Below are 20,237 nucleotides of genomic sequence, written 5' to 3'. Positions count from 1 at the left end.
CTTAATTAATAAAAACACATATATTTATACACAAACATCATGGGTCATAGTCATTTAGATACAAAATTACTGTAACTAAGCAGATTATGAAGGCAAATGCTCCCTGCTGATTAAGCATTAAATGTTAGATATAAATTCCACCTCCACATTACCTCGCTCCATTTTGAGGATAATCCTCTAATCAGTACTTTCTGTTTTCTATATGTTAACCACTCCCTAATCCATGTGCATGCATTTCCTTGAATCCCTACTGCGTTCAGTTTGAGAATTAATCTTTTATGACAGACTTTGTCAAAAGCTTTCTGGAAAACTACATCTAATTGTGTAATTCTTCAGTAAAGTCACTGTCTCAGTTGATACACAGCACTGTCTCCAGCCCTTCGTGCCTCTGGTTCTTTAATGAGTTTAGAGTGAGGCGGAGATCAGTGACGTTCCCAGCCTGGCCTCTGGGAGAAGCTCAGAGCTTCTGCCCATTTTCTGTTGGTCTGCTGGAGGTTCAGCACCGGACAGCACCCTCTGACTCACTCCCTGGGAGAGGCTCAGGGAGGAGAGGAAGGATAAAAGAGAAGATTGAAGCCCTTCAGCATGTGTATCTAACACTAACCAACAAATAAATAAGATCAACAACAGAGTAAGAGAAAATATTTAAAAGAAAAACAGCTAGCTGTATCATGTTTTTATCTATAAACAAAGGTCATCTATGCATAATAATTATGGAATCTAGTCTCAGATTCCCGGACCTTTTTCTAATACAGAAATCCCGGGATTTGAAACATAAAATCCAGGGAATTAGGGAGTCAGGATATTCTGTCACTTTAATTTATTGTGCAGTATCAAATGAAACATAACAATCACAACACAATAAATCTCGGTTTGATCGCTATACAATCAATATGTTGTGTAGGCTAAATTTTATAAATAAATGTCCGGAAACATTCAAATCCAAACACTTTAAAAAATGAAGTAGTGTGGAATAGAAACAAAGCAGATATTGACCACGACGTGATTTGAACTCGCTACTGTTTGATCTGAAGTCAGACGCGCTACCGTTGCGCCACAAAGTCCTAGCATAGTACATGCTTGTTATGCAATGCTAGAGTGCACAGCAAGCATCCCAAAAATGTTAATGCTGACGATACTAGGAAAACACTCGGTATCACCAGGGTCATAGGAAACAGCCGACTCAATACATGTTCGTAGCCAGCAGGGCTATGAAGTTGTCGGAAGTGTGTTTGATTCTCATCTAGAAAACATAAAACAATGCGATTTGCTTTTATAATGTTAATTATTTGAAACGTGGGCATAAACACAGGTGTACTGGTTGGGAATCGTCTCGGATCAATTACTTGGAAAGCAGCTATGATGACCAACATACCGCCAACGTGGGAAAGCTGGCAGTACTGATTGACACAGAAGACGGATTCTCTCAGCGAGTCTCCTCTGAATGCGCTCTGGCACAAAGGGGCTTTGCTCGTCTAATGACGTGGCAGAATGCAAAAATGTATTGTATTAATTTACCAACAAAAGCAACATAAATAAAAGTTGCATACTTTGCATAACATATTTGGGAGAAAAGAAAATGGATCATCTTTGATTTGTAACGTTTCCATGGTTCGGCCCGGCCACTGCCGTGTGACTGGTTAAAACGATGTTCAGTTTTTTTTTTCCTGTTGCTTGGTAATTCAGTTCTGAGGCAGCTGTAGCAGAGTGGCGCAGCGGAAGTATGCTGGGCCCATAACCCAGAAGTCGATGGATCGAAACCATTCTCTGCTAGCTTGTTGTACTTCTGTTAACAAAGTAGATTTTTCTAAAATATTAACTGAAGGCAAGTCTTTGTGTTATTACATTTCAATTTAGTGTGTGTATTCCATAAATATTAATGTGTAGAAACGGCAGGTATGCAGCTTATCGGCCTCTACCCATAGAGGACCAATAGATTTATTTTTTGAAAAAAAAAACTGAATACAAGGTGTGTTTATGTAATCTGATACGTTACATCTAGATTTAACTGTTATGGTTAACACAATTAGAGTAAGTTATCATAACAATAGAGTTAAAATAACATTTAAATAAGATGCCAGTTAAAAAAATGCGCCAAAAATGACAAAGTAGCCTCAGATTAGGACAATGACACTTAAAGGGTAAGAAACACATTTGCAGCAAAACCCTTGAAATGACCAGAGCCTTCCTCCTCCTGAATACTATGCAGGTGGGCGGGGACTGAATCCTCCCCCGGCTAGAGAGATTGGTGATTGGTTGTTTCTTTAAATTATTCATAGATAGGTGCACCCTGGGTATTACTTAACTTCTCTTTTTTACATTATACTTTAATTGAGTGGTTATTTCATTATGTGAATTTTGTGTTTGAAACGCATTGGCAAGTATTAACATTACTATGAACAAGTGTTATACTAGAAAGGAAACTGAATCATACACCGTCACTGCAGTGATACATGCCGGGAGTAGGGAAGTTGTTTTACCCACATATTTATTAAGACTATACTTTCAGGGATCATTTCTATAGTTTGTTTCTAGTGAAATGTGTTTCTAAAGTGTCTGGTCTCGCTAACCATGATGAGGAGTTACAGTGTTTTCTTCTGAGCGCGAAGCGGGTCTTGAATACTACTTCACTGTAGTTGTTCTTGTTCATTGATGACCGTTCCGCTCTCTTTTGAGTGTGGAGGAAGAAAACACAGTCTGAGTGGTTCGTGACGTTTTATAAATGACAACTAAAAGAAAAGAAAGCGTTTTGTATTTGTTAGCATTGTGATATGTATTACAAAAGAAAGTTTCATAAAGATAAGGATATATTATTTAGTGTAGTGTTTGGAAAGAGGGTTATTAATATTAAATAACAGTGTATTCTTGTGTTTTAAGCGACGCCTAGTGGAAGAGAAGTTCATTACATACATTTGCAGTCCGAAACTGGAACACAATAATCTGTTACACTCACATTTTGGTGCATGTGGCGGTTTAGCTGGAAACAGTATTTTCATATTAGAAATGACTGTTAGTATAACAAGGAAACTGCAAGCAAGGATTAAAAACACCAGCATGATTATGAGCTGGCTGAGGCTGAAGAAGCAGCCTCAGCCACCTTTGTTGAGGGTAAAATGGATAAATGTCATTGTAGAATATCATCTTTCAATGAGCTGAAAACAAACATGGAACAGTGCAAACAGTTATTCAGTACTTCTCGCTGAACAGAACACTAACATGCTGTCTGCAAACGTTATTGTCTTTGTTAAAAATAAAGACAGGAAAATCAAATAATGTTTTTAGCTGGTTGACTAGTCATTAAAATGTGCGTCCTTGAACATCTTCTAATGTGTTCAAACTGTATACCACTTTATCTTTATAATATTTTATATTTAACATTATTCTAGGCAAAATAAGATAAACCATCACATTGTGGAAATCACATGGATTATATATATATATATATATATATATATATATATATATATATATATATATATATATATCATAAATCGACTAAAAACTTACTTTTATCCAGTGATCTTGGTATATTGAGCAACTGGAATTTATTAAGATCTCTCCGGGGACCAGAGATGTGCATGAAAAGAGGGTGAGTTTTGATCCTTTCTCTTTTTATAGCCCTCTCCAAGATATCATAAAGGAAATATCTGGGGAATTTTGGTTGCAAGATTTATGTAAATACTTTGTATTTACTTGTTTTTTTCTCATTTTAAGGTTGTAGAGAGATATTCTCATGCCATGAGAGACAGGCTTGACTGACTCAACTTACCGTGAATATTTTCAAAGAGTAAAGATCAGAAAAATTCCCCTAAAAGATGTATTGGCATCTTTATGAATTCAGCGTTTTAATTGGTTTAGAGACTCTTATTGATTTATAGTGTCCTTTGAGCCACTTTGTGTGATTCAATGACCTAATAAAAGTTTAGTCACCCCAACAGGTTAAACCATTTGCTTCCAGATTGTTTTAATACATGCACTCCTTTTCCAGTAGACTCCAGAGTGTGGAACACTCCTTGTTTTTCACAGAACAGGACAGGTATAGAAGCCTCTAACCTGTTCTTAAGAGCCTGATTATGCACATTTGCTTGCAGTTTCACAGGAAACCTGTCCCTGGAAGATGAATGGATGTGGTTTCAGCACCTGTTCCATAGGATAGCTGCAGACATAATACATTGAAACCGTTTCAAATAAAAGCAAAATTGACGAGAGTCCCAGCAATGGGGGACCTGTATGGGTGGTTCCATGGTGTAATGGTTAGCACTCTGGACTCTGAATCCAGTGATCCGAGTTTAAAATAAAAGCAAAATTGATGAGCTACCAGGAGCTACCAGGATATTTCAGTATTAGAAATATGTGGAGAAATAGCGCCCCCTGCCGAAAGAAAAACTTACAGCACCTTGTGTTCCCAGGCAGTCTTCTATCCAAGTATTAAACAGGTCTGCCCTTCTGAGATCAGGCGTGCTCAAGGTTTAGTGTCTTTCATAGTAACTGATATCGGTATACCGATCTGTGAGAATAACAGAATAAGCAATAGTCTATATATACATGGAAAGACGCACACAACCCTCGCCTTGCTAAACTGTTGTTATTTTAAATTCCATATATTCCCTAAAGCTGAATGAAATCTTTTAATATTACCGCTATGTTTTAAATGAGCGCTTCTTTATGATTGGTTATGCAAGCCATGCAGTCAGCATTATAAGAACCAATCAGAGTTCTTGAATTGCCACGTGATCTGTATGTCTACAGAAGTCGCTCAGTAGGTTGCTTGGAAAGCAGAGCCCGGCTCAACTTCAAGCAGCTGTCTGCACGGACATCCACATGTAATACCTCGTTTACACTGCTGGCCGGCCCAGTCAACAGAATTTACGTTTATGTGTTTTTTTTTTAATTGTACGATTGGCTCTTTGCGGACCGTTTGCTCAAAGATTTCATTCCGTTTGGCTCTTTTGCACTAAAAGGTTGCTGAGCCCTGGTGTAGGTGCTTAACAAGCGCTACTGTATCAACATTTGAAAAACGCATTATCAGACTGTGGGGGAATAGTTACAATTGTTTCGCAGGACAAGCGAAAGGAATGTAGCTCGAGTAATATATACCTGTACACATTGTACTGCAATGCTGCTGCATCGTGCCATCTCCAGAAAGCTACTATGCTATTGACAACACCATTCAGCTCATTCACTGGCCGGCACCACAAAACACTGTCCATTTCTTCACAGAACGGAAATGTTTGAGGACTGTTCCCGCTCCGATTATTGCTGTCTTTAATGTTCCTGTACACAGCATGCAGTTTTTTATTTATTTAATTTTGTCCCGGCATTGTTGTGGAGTTCATGAGAACCCGTTATTTTTTTTATAAAAACTTGAATATTTCGAACAGCACCCATTAACTGTTTTTGAATTTCTGAGTCAGCCCACTCTGAAAACAAAAATGTAGTTTCTTTGTTTTCCCACACACTGCAAACGGCAGCCATTGGAAAGGGTTAAATGGTTCTGTTTCCATGGCTACAAACGCACGCTCCCAGCTCTGTGATGACGAACTTCCTGTGTCTGCTGTCTGGCCAAGTCAGGTACAACAAAGCAAAGGGAGGCAGGAAGGCAGGCCACGGCCAGCCAGGGCCTCTGTGGCCTGCAGTGGAAACATGCGGCCGACAGTGGAAACGAGGCATAAGCCACTCAGCTGAATGAAAATACGTTGTGCAACTGATGGTTCAGGTGTGGACCCAGCTTAACACACACAGAACAGGGGGTGTTAGACAATTATGAGCAAGGATGTTCCATGTGAAAATTATAAATAAATACATACATACATTAATGAATACATTTTGTAATTAATACATTCATAAATTAGTTATTATATACACGGTTCTGGTGTGACGGATCGCTGCAATTGTATTTCTCATTTGAAAGTCGCCCAGCTGTGCTTACACCATGTGTCCACTGTCTCCACATAAGGAAGACACTCCATGTGAGATTCTAGAGCTCCTTGCTGTGAGACTTTCTCTTGGAGTCAAAAGCAGTTCAATCAGCTGCCACGGTAATGGACGACACGTCCTCTGTACAGCGTGAGGTAAAACAATGGCAGCGTCACCCTCATCATCAGCAGTCATCGTTAACAAGGCCAGCAGGGGGCGGTAAAGGCGCAGTCTGCACAGTGTGGTACATTTCCTGTTGTGTGTTATTTCTTTTTAATATATAGTATATTTGATTTAATTGTACTTTGTTTTTAAATGCAGTGGTGCATTCTGTCTCGACCTGTGGAATAACAGCGGTGTATGTGGTCTTGACAAAGAGAGAGTGAATTCTTGTTTTAGGTTTCCCTCCCGACCGGTGAGGACGCTGGGGAGGAGGAGCAGGCGGAGCCGCGGTGCGCAACGTCACAGACCCGGTCGGGAAGCGTGGTGGCAATCACGCATTGGCTGACCACGGTTGCCCTCGTTGACCAATGGGGACGGGACGGGGCGTACAAAAGGGGGCGTGGCCCGGGGTTCTGTTCCTTCTGGCAAGGTACCGTGAGAGAGAGAGAGAGAGAGAGAGAGAGAGAGAGAGAGAGAGAGAGAGAGAGAGAGAGAGAGAGAGAGAGAGAGAGAGAGAGAGAGAGAGAGAGAGAGAGAGAGAGAGAGAGAGAGAGAGAGAGAGAGAGAGAGAGAGAGAGAGAGAGAGAGAGAGAGAGAGAGAGAGAGAGAGAGAGAGAGAGAGAGAGAGAGAGAGAGACGGGAATTGGAAGACGGGTCGTTTTTGCGATTGTGGATTTACTTGCTAACCCTTCTACTTCTTGTATTTTTTAGAGCACTAACGGGACACTCCGGGACCACCCCTTTGTTTTTCCCATTCCCGGATTACAAAAGGGAAGACGGATTGTTTTTGTTGTTTGTTTATTTTGGGACTGCAACCCTGTCTCTCTTTATTTTGTCGGGTTACACATTGTTGTGTACCCCGGCTTCCTTATTGTTTATTTTCCCTATGGTTTTGAGTCCGTTTTGGTATTCTAATTGAAAAGAAAAAAAACCAAGGAGCTTAATTGAATAGAGGACTGGGGTCTATTATTTTACACCACACTACGCCCATCCTGTCACAGTGGTACATTGAGAACTTAATATTGTATGGCTACTCCCTTTGTATGGAGGACATTCTACATCAAAATAAAAATAAATGAATGAATAACTACGTGCCTGTGAATGTATTTCTTTATGTCACTATATATTTATTTAGGGGTCTAGTCACACTGTAGTGTTTGATGACTGGTGTGAGGAGCCTTGTGTTAACAATGGGAGAACTGGGCTGACTGGGAGGTAACTGCTGCCTATTTCAATTGTCTTATTACTGTGTTTTACATTCTGGACAGCAGTGGTGCTCTGGCTCCCTCTTGTGGTCAGTGTGAATGATGGCAGTGTGTGCAGCTTGGCAGGACACTGATGCCTGTTTCCAGGCTATACACAGAGATGGATTCAATCAAACACTAAGTTCACAGTTTAATAGAAGAGTGGATTAGTCCTATTTGTATATGTGTTCTAAGTGCTGCACTTCTGTTTCAATAAGTGTCACAGACAGTTCTATGAGATCTGAGCTGTGAACACAGGTGGGACTTGATAAGGTTGGGTGACTCACAGTACAGTTAGATTATCCTTCCTGTGGTTTTATGTTTAGCCTCTCAGTGCTTTCCTGCTCTCTAGGAGGGGCATTAGAAATCTGCCTGTTCAGAATGAACTGGCCCATAAGTGTTGAGACATGTGTGCCAGGGAGCTGCTGCACACATAAGGAATGAAGGACTGTTTGCTGGACATCTTTTTTAATATGTTGTCCAGTGGATCATAAATAAATCAATCTCAATATGCATACAGTTCAATTGTTTTAAAATATAAGTGCCACTGCCACTGAAGCGAGTTGGGATCCCAGACTGAAGGGTACTTGTAGTATAGATCAGAAGTTTGGGAGCTTCTCCAGGTTTCTGTTGGTACCAGGCTAGGTAGTTGTTATTGAACACTGTGCTGCTGACTTTACAGCTCAGAGCGACTGTGTCTCCTGGGAGAACAGATTTCACTGCTGGAGTCTGAGTCACAGTATACTGTCCACTGGATTCTGAAAATAATAGACAATAATATAGACAATTATAGTAAATTATTTAATTAAATTATGAAAAGACATTGGATTTAAATAATTTTTGTTTTCATTTTGCCCATTTTAATTTTTAACACATATTGTACAACAAATAGATTTTTTCATATTTTTTTTTTCTAAATGATTCTTACCCTGAGTGCAGATGACAAGTGCCCAGATGAAGATGCTGATAAAAGTCATTGTTGTTGGATTCTGTTGCCATGAAGGGCAGCTCTCAATCATGAAGTGTTAAACTCACAGGGCTATAAACACTCCCGGAGCACTGAAGCATGTGCTGCCAATGCAAAGTGTCTTTTCTATGCAAATTGTCTTCCCTGGCACAGCAGCCACTTCTTGCCAAGCAGTGCTCTTAAGTTTGAACTCATTTTCAGCTGATGCAGTTTCTTTGCCGTTCAGAAGCCATTCAGAAGCTGTCTCAACTTACTGTGAATATTTAAAAAAAGTAAAGAACATGAAAATTCCTCTAAAAGATGTATTGAATTCAGTGTTTTAATTGGCTGAATCAGCCCTGTTTTTCTTTTATCTAGATTAAAGTTAGAAAATGCTTCCAATACCTGCAGCAGAAAGAATGCGTGCATATCATGCAAGGATGTGAGAATAGAAAAGAGTAGGGATGAAATAAAGGAACAGAGAGCAGCAGAAAGCATGCAAGTGGAGTATAGGTAGGAAGAAAAGGGAAGCACAAAAGAGCAAAGAAACAATGAGAAAGTATAGGAGAAATCTTTCAAAATGACATGAACCAGAACCACAACTTAATGAGAATCATTTGACAAACTCACCGTCAAAAGTTCTCTTTTCAGCTCAGTCACTAGGGAAGGCAGTAAGTGGAGTAAACCGGGCACTTCCAAAGAGCCCCAGGAAGAAAAGTGTTGTGGTAAAGAAACTGGCAACTCAATTTGGTTTGGCTCTGGTAGATAAGCACGCTTCCACACAATGAGCTGAAGGTAGTGAAACAGAATGTCAGGTTTGTGCATTCTATGAGATTGATTGTGTGTCCCGTCAGCTGCCTGGATGAAAAGACTGCATCACTATCAGAAGAGAGGATGCACAAAAAAAATGCATAAAAAAGTGCTCCTGATGACGGATCTTGAAGCTCACCGCCTCTTCAAGAATGAATATCCTGATGTAAAAATCTGAACATCAAAAAAAGTCTGCAGCATTGCGCCCTGTGCAGGTTCAACCTGCCTGTCTGTCGTTACCATGAGAACACAGAGATGCTACTAGATGGTTTGAAATAGGTTTGCCAAAATATCCCCAATGGAAATCTCCTGGTCATTGGGTCACTTTGCAACTGGCAGATGAAATGCTGCCTTAGCCAGTGCGACACATACCAAGACCTTGCTAGTTCTATCAGGTAATACAAGGCAATGATAATGAAGATACAATTGTACACTACTACCAATAGATGGCTAACAATAAAAAGGAACTGCTTGAGTCAACATTACACGATGCCAAGGAGGAGCTCAAACCCAGCGGACCATTCTGCGGAGCCACAGTTTTATTGCCAAGGTGCAACTTCACCAAATCAAGACACTGAAGATGAATTGAAATGAATGTGAAGCTATACTTCAGGAAGATTTCTCAGAACATTTCCCTATAAAGAAGCAAGCTGAAATAATATGAGCTCCCTGGATCACAGAAGGAGTGCCTCTGTTTCCAGCAGTCCTCACAGCTCAGTCTGTTAGTACTTCTTATGTTGTGCTCAGTGATGAACAGCAACATGACACATTTGCAGTTGTTTGCTACAATTGGGCTATTCTTGATGAAGCCTCAACTTCAACCAACATCTCTAACTTGCACATATTTTCTGATGGTCTTGCGAGCCAATTTAAAAACAGATTCATCTTGTCCACCCTTACCATGCCGAGCAATGTACACTGTAGTCTGCATCAAGCTGATTGGAGCTTTTTTGCCACAGCACATGGCAAAGGGCCAGTTGCTGGAGTTGCATGTAAAGTAAAGCGTGCAGTTTGGAGGCGCATTCTGCAAAAGCATGCTGTTGTCAACACAGCAGAAGAATTTGCTAAGGTGGCAAAAGAAGCATGTCCAAATGTGAGCATCATTTATATTACAAAGCATGTGGTATAGAAGGCACAAGATGAATGGGCAAACAGGTGGGAACAGAACTGTCCAAAGAAAACCCCAAACACGCACAGCATTCACTATGCTAGAATGCTTAGCAACACTGAACTTGAGCTCAGCACAGTAGGTCCATTTGTGGAAGAAATTCAGCCTGACTGGAAAGTGGTCAGTGTGTTTGGCATTGTGAATCAAGCAACAGCTATGGCAAAGTATCCATTCAAAATCATTGAATTGTCAGTAAATGAGTACTGCATTGTTATGTATGAAGGCAAGTGTTCCCCTGGCATAGCTGAAGAAACCATACCGGCCCTGCCAGAGGAGCTCCTCAGTGTTTTGCATCCATGCAAAGGGGGCTGGAAGTGGCCGACACAAAAGGATGTAACGTGGTACCTTGCTTCATCTGTTCTCAAAAGGATTGATGCTCCAGTACCTGTGAATATCCTGGGAGTATATGCCTTTCAAGAAAACATTACAAACTCTGCAGACACTTCACTGTGTGAGCGCTTCAGCTTGTGCTGTGTTCACATCCATGCATTTTTCACAGTGGTTACGTCAGTTACCGGACCTGGTTATGTCAGGCATGTCATGTTTGGGGTTCTAGTAGAGCAGGGGTGTGAAACTCAATTCCACCGCGGGCCACTTTGAGAAATCAAATTGAAGTGGAGGGCCGGATGTAAATATCTTGCCCTCCCACCCCCGAAAAAAGTGCATATGAATGCTGTGACCATTTATGAACCATTTATTATTGTTAGTATGATGTATCTGTTGTGTTTCAGTAAGATGAAGTAGACTAGTGTTTCGATGTTTGTCTCACGATTTTAATCTCACTTGCACACAATCACATATTCACAAACGGCAATGCATTAAAAAAAACATAATAACAAGCCTTTTACAACACAGGCGCAAGACACGGTAGCGTAACCAAGCTACAAGAAAGTCAGCTAGTAACATACATCTACAGCTGTGACAGTATCACTCAGACCAAACTAACTTCAGATAGGATTTGAGATTTAAACATTATTATTATTATTTATTTCTTAGCAGACGCCCTTATCCAGGGCGACTTACAATCGCAAGCAAATACAAATACATTCAAGTGTTACAATACAAGTAATACAATAAGAGCAAGACATACAATAATTTTTGTTCAAGTGTGACAAACCACAATTCAATAATACAGCAGATAATAGTGATAGTTACATCAGGATATGATTAAATAGTGATAGTTACATCAGGATAGGATTAAATACAAAGTACTACAGGTTAAACACTTGGCAGATTACAGTATTCTGAAGTACAGGATTAAATGCAGTACAATAGGGGGCAGATAAGAGCAAAATAAAGCACATTTGAATGAAGGGTGATAGTGTCCCAGGATACAAACAGAGGAGTTCTACAGGTGCTGTTTGAAGAGGTGAGTCTTAGGAGGTGCCGGAATGTGGTCAGGGACTGGGCAGTCCTGACATCTGTAGGAAGGTCGTTCCACCACTGCGGAGCAAGGGTGGAGAAGGAGCGGGCTCGGGAGGCAGGGGAGCATAGCGGAGGTAGAGCCAGTCTTCTAGTGCAGGCGGAGCGGAGAGGTCGAGTGGGGGTGTAGGGAGAGATGAGGGTCTGGAGGTAGCTGGGTCCAGTCTGGTCAAGGCATCTGTAGGCTAGTACAAGAGTCTTGAACTGGATGCGAGCGGTGATCGGGAGCCAGTGGAGTAGCGTGGGCGAAGCGAGGCAGAGAGAACACCAGGCGGGCAGCAGAGTTCTGGATGAGCTAGAGCGGACGGGTGGCGGACGCAGGGAGGCCAGCCAGGAGGGAGTTGCAGTAGTCTAGGCGGGAGAGTACCAGCGCCTGGACCAGGAGCTGGGTAGCATAGTTGGTGAGGAAGGGTCGGATTCTTCGGATGTTGCTCAGGAAGAATCGGCAAGTGCGTGCCAGAGTGGAGATGTGCTGGGAATAAGAGAGGCAGGGGTCCACGGTGACTCCAAGGTTCATAGCAGAGGAAGAGGGAGAGAGTGTGGTAGACTCCAGAGGAACAGAGATAGAGAGATCAGAGGAGGGGGAGGAGGAGGGAAAGAAAAGGAGGTCAGATTTAGAGAGGTTGAGTTTGAGGTGATGCGAGTGCATCCAGGAGGAAATAGCAGACAGACAGGTAGAGATACGGGAGGAGATGGTGGAGTCAGAGGTGGGGAAGGAGAGGAAAATCTGAGCATCATCAGCATAGAAATGGTATGAGAAACCATAGGATGTGATGAGGGGGCCCAGGGAGCGGGTGTAGAGAGAGAACAGGAGAGGACCCAAGACTGACCCTTGGGGGACTCCAGTTAAGAGTGGGTAAGGTGTGGAGGTTGCTCCACGCCAGGTTACCTGGTAAGTGCGGTTGGAGAGGTAGGAGGAGAACCAGGCCAGAGCAGTGCCAGAGATCCCCAGGTCAGCAAGAGATGATAGTAGAATAGAGTGATCAACAGTGTCAAAGGCAGCAGAGATATTCACTGAGCTGATCTTGCAGATTGGTAGCTAACTCATCCACTCTCTCGGCTATGGTATTTCTCGAGAGACTAACGCTTGCAAATGCTTGCCTTTTGTCTGGACACACTACCTCGCTAACTTTAAACATGCACCGCTTTATGAAATCACCCTCGGAGAAGGGCTTGTCTGATTTAGCTATTTCCTCTGCTACGATGAAACTTGCCTTTACAGCCACATCACTCTGTGATTTTGCCATGGTGAACATATTCTGTTGGAGCTCAAGACTTTTCTTTAACTCTGCCGCCTTCTGTAGCCTTTGCTCTCTATCCAAGTCTCCATATTTGTTTTTGTGTTTGGTCTCGTAGTGGCGTTGTAAGTTAAATTCTTTCAATACTGATACATTCTCTTTGCAAATTAGACAAACAGGTTTTTCCCTGTGCTGTCCTGGAACGTTCTGCCCTCTCTGTCCACTTTCCTTTTAGCCATTTTTGATAGCTGGCTAGCTTGCTTGCTATTGTTGAGTGAGTGATTGTGTTGTGACAGGTTTTAAGTCAAGTGTATGCGTGACACAGCGTACTGTAACGGAATGCTCAATGTAGTCCTGTGAACTGTGCATACATGCCGTGGTTCGTGCCAGAGCGTGCAGTGCATGTTCGGACTTGTAGTGAATAGAAAGCTGAAGTATTATGTCACTTCCTGTCCCACGGGTTCCAGAAGTGAAATTGTCCTATTGATTTCTCCATAGGTTTTTTTTTTAAAAACCTACGATTATTAATATATATATATATATATATATATATATATATATTTCTTAGCAGACGCCCTTATCCAGGGTGACTTACAATTGTTACAAGATATCACATTATTTTTACATACAATTACCCATTTATACAGTTGGGTATTTACTGGAGCAATTTAGGTAAAGTACCTTGCTCAAGGGTACAGCAGCAGTGTCCCATACCAGGGATTGAACCCACAACCCTCCGGTCAAGAGTCCAGAGCCCTAACCACTACGCCACACTGCCAGATATATATATATATATATACAGTGCCTTGCAAAAGTATTCAGACCCCTGACCAATTCTCTCATATTACTGAATTACAAATGGTACATTGAAATTTCGTTCTGTTTGATATTTTATTAAAACAATGAAACTCAAAATCAATTATTGTAAGGTGACATTGGTTTTATGTTGGGAAATAATATTAAGAAAAATACAAAAACTGAAATATCTTGCTTGCATAAGCAAGATCAACCCCCACACATTAATATTTGGTAGAGCCACCTTTCGCTGCAATAACAGCTTTAAGTCTTTTGGGGTAAGTATGTACTAGCTTTGCACAGAGTGATTTTGGCCCATTCTTCTTGGCAGATTTGCTCCAGGTTGTTCAGGTTGGTTGGACGACGCTTGTGGACAGCAATTTTCAAATAGTGCTACAGATTCTCAATGGGATTGAGATCAGGACTTTGACTGGACCACTGTAGGACAGTCACCATTTTGTTCTTGAGCCACTCCAATGTTGCTTTGACCTTGTGCTTGGGATCATTGTCCTGCTGAAAGGTGAATTTCCTCCCAAACTTCAGTTTTTTAGCAGACTGAAGCAGGTTCTCTTGCAGTATTTCCCTGTATTTTGCTCCATCCATTCTTCCTTCAATTTTAACAAGATACCCAGTCCCTGCTGATGAGAAGCATCCCCACAGCATGATGCTGCCACCACCATACTTCACTGTAGGGATGGTGTGTCTTGAGGCATGGGCAGTGTTAGGTTTGCGCCACACATAGCGCTTTGAGTTTTGGCCTAAAAGCTCTATCTTGGTCTCATCTGACCACAAAACCTTTTCCCACATCACAGCTGGGTCACTCTCATGCTTTCTGGCAAACTCCAGACGTGCTTTCAGATGGTACTTTTTGAGTAACAGATTTTTTATTGCCAACCTCCCATGCAGGCCAGTGTTATGCAGAGCTCTTGATATGGTTGACTGGTGCACCATTACTCCACTCCCAGACACTGAACTCTGTAGCTCCTTCAAAGTGATTGTTGGCCTCTCTGTGGCTTCTCTCACAAGTTTCCTTCTTGTTTGAACGCTGAGGTTTGAGGGACGGCCTTTTCTTGGCAGTACCTGTGTGGTGTGATTCAGCTTCCACTTCCTGATTATTGATCCAACTGTGCTCACTGGGATATCCAAACACTTGGATATTATTTTGTACCCTTTCCCTAATCTATGCATTTGTATTACTTTATCTCTAACTTCTGTAGAATGCTCTTTGGTCTTCATTTTCCTTCAGATTCACAGCCTGACCAATGATCCTTCAACAGTGGGGTTTTTATCCAGAAAATGTGACAGCAACTTTAATGGTTCACAGATGGAGGCCAAAGGTAAGGTAATTGTGTCCTCATTAGGGCAATTTCTTTCATCGGTGTAAAGTGGGAGCTTCCACAGCACAGGGGTTGAATACTTATGCAAGCAAGATATTTCAGTTTTTTATTTTTCTTAAAAATATTTCCCAACATAAAACTAATGTCACCTTACAATAATTGATTTTGAGTTTCAGTGTTTTAAAATAAAATTTCAAACAGAACGAAATTTCAATGTACCATTTGTAATTCAGTAATATGAGAGAATTGGTCAGGGGTCTGAATACTTTTGCAAGGCACTATATATATATATATATATATATATATATATATATATATATATATATATATATATATATATATATAATACAGTTATGTGTCACAATCATTCAGAAATTGTAGTGGAAACTGGATTAATTTCATGCCAAATACGTTGTCTTCGCTTAAAGAACTGCATTTCCCATCCTAAAACAAGATGAAGTTCCTGAGGAGTGACGGAGCTCCGTGAGGACGAGGCCAGTTTACACGCAGAGGGGGTGATTTGTGTTGAGCTGAGTTTGCGTGTGAGACTAAATTTATGAAGTGTTGGTGAATTAAAACTGTAATAAAAACGACCTAGCCCACTAGCATGGTTGATCCAAGGTAAACGTATTCCTAACTAACTAGTTATTTAACTATGATGCGAAAGCTGGCAAGCTAATACCCCACTCAAAATGTTGGAACACTCTGAGCACTGAGTTAGCGGTTTTCTGCATGGATAATGAAGTTTGTTTGTGGAATATAACGTACACAGAGTTGTACCTTTATCGATTTCTTCAGTAATTGCGATAATTTGCGAGATGTTTCAGCCTATTACATAGTATATGATGTATCTAAAAATGAAAGGTAAACGTTACACCGGTTCAAGGTTTCAATGATCAGTAATCGCTGATATTGCGAACCTCTATGGAGAAATACATGGGGAACATTCTCTTGTGGAACCTGCACTTCGGCTCTCTATAGCGGACTGGCCGCGGACCAAAATGAATGGACTGATAGAAATATTCTCGCGGGCCGGATTCAGATGCGTCCGGGCATTGAGTTTCAAATATGTGTAGTAGAGGGTAGAACAGGAGTGGTGTCAATTGTTTCCTTACATTTGAGGACCAGACACTGTTCATTAGTTTGTGCAGTTCAACATGTATAATTGTCTCTTTATTTCAGAAGTCTTATTTTCTTAATGTCAATTTTATGATACGTCAGTTACCAAATAAAATGTCTGTGTTTTAATAAAATGATTTACTGATTATTTCTAATTTCATATTTACTTGAGTATATGCATGCTAGGATTATCCATGGATAAAACTACAGTAGTTTGGCCAATCTCACTTTAGGTAGTACTGTTTGAGATCAAGAAACATACATTTTCTTCTCTAAGTAACAGCAGTTACACTTTGCCCATCTAAGCCACGGTGCCCCGCGTCACTTCAAACCTGCGGCAGAGGCTTTCAGCATGGTAATGTATTTCCCATACCATGCACCACTCCAAAATGAACTAAGGGACATTTCTGCAAATGAAACAAAACATGCATTTCCCACCTCAGACATGGAAATCTGCATTCATTTCACTTGTTCGATCGCACGCTTCAGTTCCACAAACATTAATGGCAAATTCGCTTGATTTTTTTAAACCTCAGGTCCCACCAAGATTTGTACTCGGATCACTGGATTCAGAGTGCTAACCTGTACACCATGGAACCGATGGTGAAGGGTGTGTCACTTCCCCTACTCCAAGGTATCAAATGTCTCTCCTGATGACCCTTCGAGCGCCCAGCCTTAACCATGTCTCATTGCACACAACCGTCAACATTTCCACTTTTGGTACCAAAAAACATCACATGTTGGAAGTTTGTCAGAATCTCAGAGCTGTAAAATGTCATACCTTATTAATTCTGTATGATGGTACAAACATTTGATGAGTGCAGGTTTGTTGTCAAAGCAGAGCACTGTTGGTGTTTCGTTATGTGTGTGTTTTAATTTGGAAGCCTCATGTTTGTGCTTGTGCTGTGTCTGTGTAAATGTGTGTGCATACGAATGAGCTGATAACAATGTCATGTTTTCTTGTTTGAAATGAGCTAGCCAAAAAGAGGTAGCTTTATTTTCCACCATGCTGCATTTACGAGTGTACTTATTTCCAAACATTTCTATGTTGTGGATAACTATTCAACACTAGTTGGTGTGGTCCTTGCTTTGTTTAACAACAGCTCTATTTCATAATCCCATGATTGGTACTCACTTTAACTTAAGAAAGGCCTTCAGTAGGCCTACGCAGTTCTGCTGTAATAACCTGTCTTATTACTGTGTTATTACATTATAAAAAGGAGGGCTGTTCTGGCTTTCTCTTTTGGTCAGTGTAAATATTTACAGTCTGTGTTGTGTGTCAAGCAGGATGGTGTCTGATGGTTTGATTTGATTTACTTAGTTTTATGTTAAGTTGAGGATCTGTTTCTATCACTCACTGCCAGGGGTGGAATCAAGGGGAAATTAATCCCAAGTGTGGAGATATTAGAGTCAGTGTTTCCCAGCATACATCACTGTGACATACACAGACCACACTGTAGTGATTAGATGACTGGGTGTGAGGAGCCTTGTGTTAACAATGGGAGAACTGGGCTGACTGGGGAGGGAACTGCTGCCTATTTCAATTGTCTTATTACTGTATAATTACTACAGTATGGACAGCAGTGGTACTCTGGCTCCCTCTTGTGGTCAGTATTAATATCGGCACTGTGTTCTCAGAGGTCACATTAATGAGTGCACTTTATTCACTTGAACACAGAGCAGCTCCTGTGTTAGCTGTCACTGAATCTCTTTATTCCATGATTTGCTGTATTGAGCTGGAGGCTCAGAGAGTGTTTCCTCTTTCCTATCAGATGTGTGTTTTGTGTTTAAACCTCAGAGCACTCTGGATATTTACTGTCACACCCCCTCCCCAAATCACAATGTCTTATTAAAATGTAGTCTTATTACTGTGTTATTACATTACGGGGCAGCAGTGGTGCTCTGGCTCCCTCGTGTGGTCAGTGTTAATAACTGCACTGTGTCTCTCTGCACATTATTCACGGAACACAGACCAGCTCCTGTTTCCAAATTACACTTTGTCAATAAAATGCTGCTTTTATCATCAAGATCATTGGGCTACTTTTCCTCTGAGAATACATCAGTTATAAAGAGCATAAGCCATATTTTAATCATTAAGGAATTGAAGAAAAAAAAAAACAAGGGTAAAATCCTAAATATAATGTGTTATTTGCTGTGATTGTACAATGCCCCAGTTAGTTCACATCTAGAATACTGTGTGCAGCTTTGGTCACCTCACTACAGAACAGATATTATTGCACTGGAGAAGGTGCAGAGGAATGCGCTATGAGGACAGGTTAAAACAATGAAATCTCTTCAGACTTGAAAAAAGAAGAGAACAAGGGGACTGGATTGAAGTCTATAAAATCCTACCTGGTCTGGACAAAGTGAACCCAAGACAATGCTTCAAATTGAACACAAAGAGCAGAACAATTGGGCATGAATGGAAGCTGAGGAAAAGCATATTTAGAACAGAAACTAGGAAGAACTTTTTTACACAGAGAGTTGTAAACATGTGAAATAGGCTACCAGATGAAGTAGAAGGATTCAAAACACTGTGAACATTTCAAACAAGACGAGATGCTGTGCTTTTAGATTGGAGCCCCCAGTAGAGGAGATTGCTGTGCGAACAAGGGACCAGCCTTGATGGGCCCAATGGCCTTTTCTCCTTCTCAACTTTTCTTATGTTCTCATGTTTACTGACATAATTATTGTATTTATGAACAGCATTCCTATCATGTGCAGTGTGCTCTTACACTAGATAACTGACCTTGGCCCTCATTAATGCCCTCCCCTTGACTTGGGCCCCTTGTATCTCACCCTCACATCTTGTGGTTTCCATTACATGAGAGTAGATGTTAAAACTTTATGCTGATTTGAACTTTGCTCTTGCCAAGATAAGCACCAACTAAGACATAGCTTTATAGTAAACTAATGTGATCCATCTGTGTCTCCATCCATTTGTGTTTCCTTCCATATTCTTCTGTCTGGTGTTGATGGCTGAAGTGTAATGCTGGCTCCAGGGATCAGCTTATATTGCCTCCCTGGTGCATCAGCACACACAACGCCTGCGGTGCTGGCTCCGGGGATCAACCACAGTGCGGTCTCCTCAGCGCATCAGCATGACAACCGTCTGGATTGAGCTAAGTAGGGTACAGCTCTGTGATCTTCACAACACCTCAAGAGGGCTCGACTGTGATTCTGGCGTCCCAGCATCACCTCCCTCCGTCCCCCACTCAACTCAGCCCAGCTTACTTACCCGTACTTCAGCGTTACTTTATTTCTATTGTACTTGAGATGCCCAACCACAATCTTTCTGTCTCAACCACAGCTAGTTGCTGCTCCTCTCTGCTGCTTCAGATAAGTTCTTCACTGTGTGGCGCAACTCTTAGCCACTGAATCTGACGTCTCTGAGAAACCGGGTTGTAGAGTGTGCCACAAATCCTCGACAAACCACTTCCACTGGGTAAACCCAGACTCTCCATCCTCATTGTTCCGCTTCAGCGGCTAGTTGAGAATACAGTTACTTCCTCTCATACGCCTCATCTACAGCATCCTCCCATTGCATTGTTAACTCTACCAGGTGAACAAGGCGTACTGCTCCAAACCAGAAAACAATATCTGGTTGAAGGTTAGTTGTGGCAATCTCAGGTAGAAAAATAAGCTGTTGACTAACATCTGCCAGTATTTTCCAGTCTCTAGCAGCTTCTAGTTGTCCTAGGCGAGGCTTGGTTTTAACACCTTTTCTTGGCGGTTGCTCTCCTGGGCGGAGGAATGTTGTCTTTTGTGTGTAATGTTTTGATGGAAACTTATTGGTCATGTTAAGCTTATCTTCCAATGCTAAGGCCAAACATCACAGCACCTGGTCATGGCGCTAAGTAAACCATCCTTGATTAAGACCCACCTTACATCCTGACAAAATGTGCCTTAATGTTGCAGGTGATGAACACAAAGGACATGAGGGATCCTCTCCTACCCAGAGGTTTAGGTTCTGTGGTGATGGGAGAACATCAAATATTGACCTGATGAGGAAACTGATCCTGCTCTGTTCCATTGTCCATAGGTCTTGCCAACTGATCTTGCGTTGTTCCACTCTCTCCC

The 20,237-nt window shown here is 41.4% G+C and overlaps 1 non-coding gene across 1 annotated transcript; it reads left to right on the top strand.

Moving 5' to 3' along the window:
• The first annotated feature begins 2,493 nt into the window (after nt 1-2,493).
• Nucleotides 2,494-2,706, top strand: LOC131705586 (small nucleolar RNA U3). The gene has a single exon (XR_009310533.1). It is a non-coding gene; the product is annotated as a small nucleolar RNA U3 (small nucleolar RNA).
• Nucleotides 2,707-20,237: the final 17,531 nt, after the last annotated feature.

Source organism: Acipenser ruthenus, chromosome 35 (genome assembly GCF_902713425.1).
Source record: "Acipenser ruthenus chromosome 35, fAciRut3.2 maternal haplotype, whole genome shotgun sequence".
Lineage (NCBI taxonomy): Eukaryota > Metazoa > Chordata > Actinopteri > Acipenseriformes > Acipenseridae > Acipenser > Acipenser ruthenus.
Note: the sequence above shows the minus strand (reverse complement) of the source record. Positions and strands in the feature narration are given on the sequence as shown.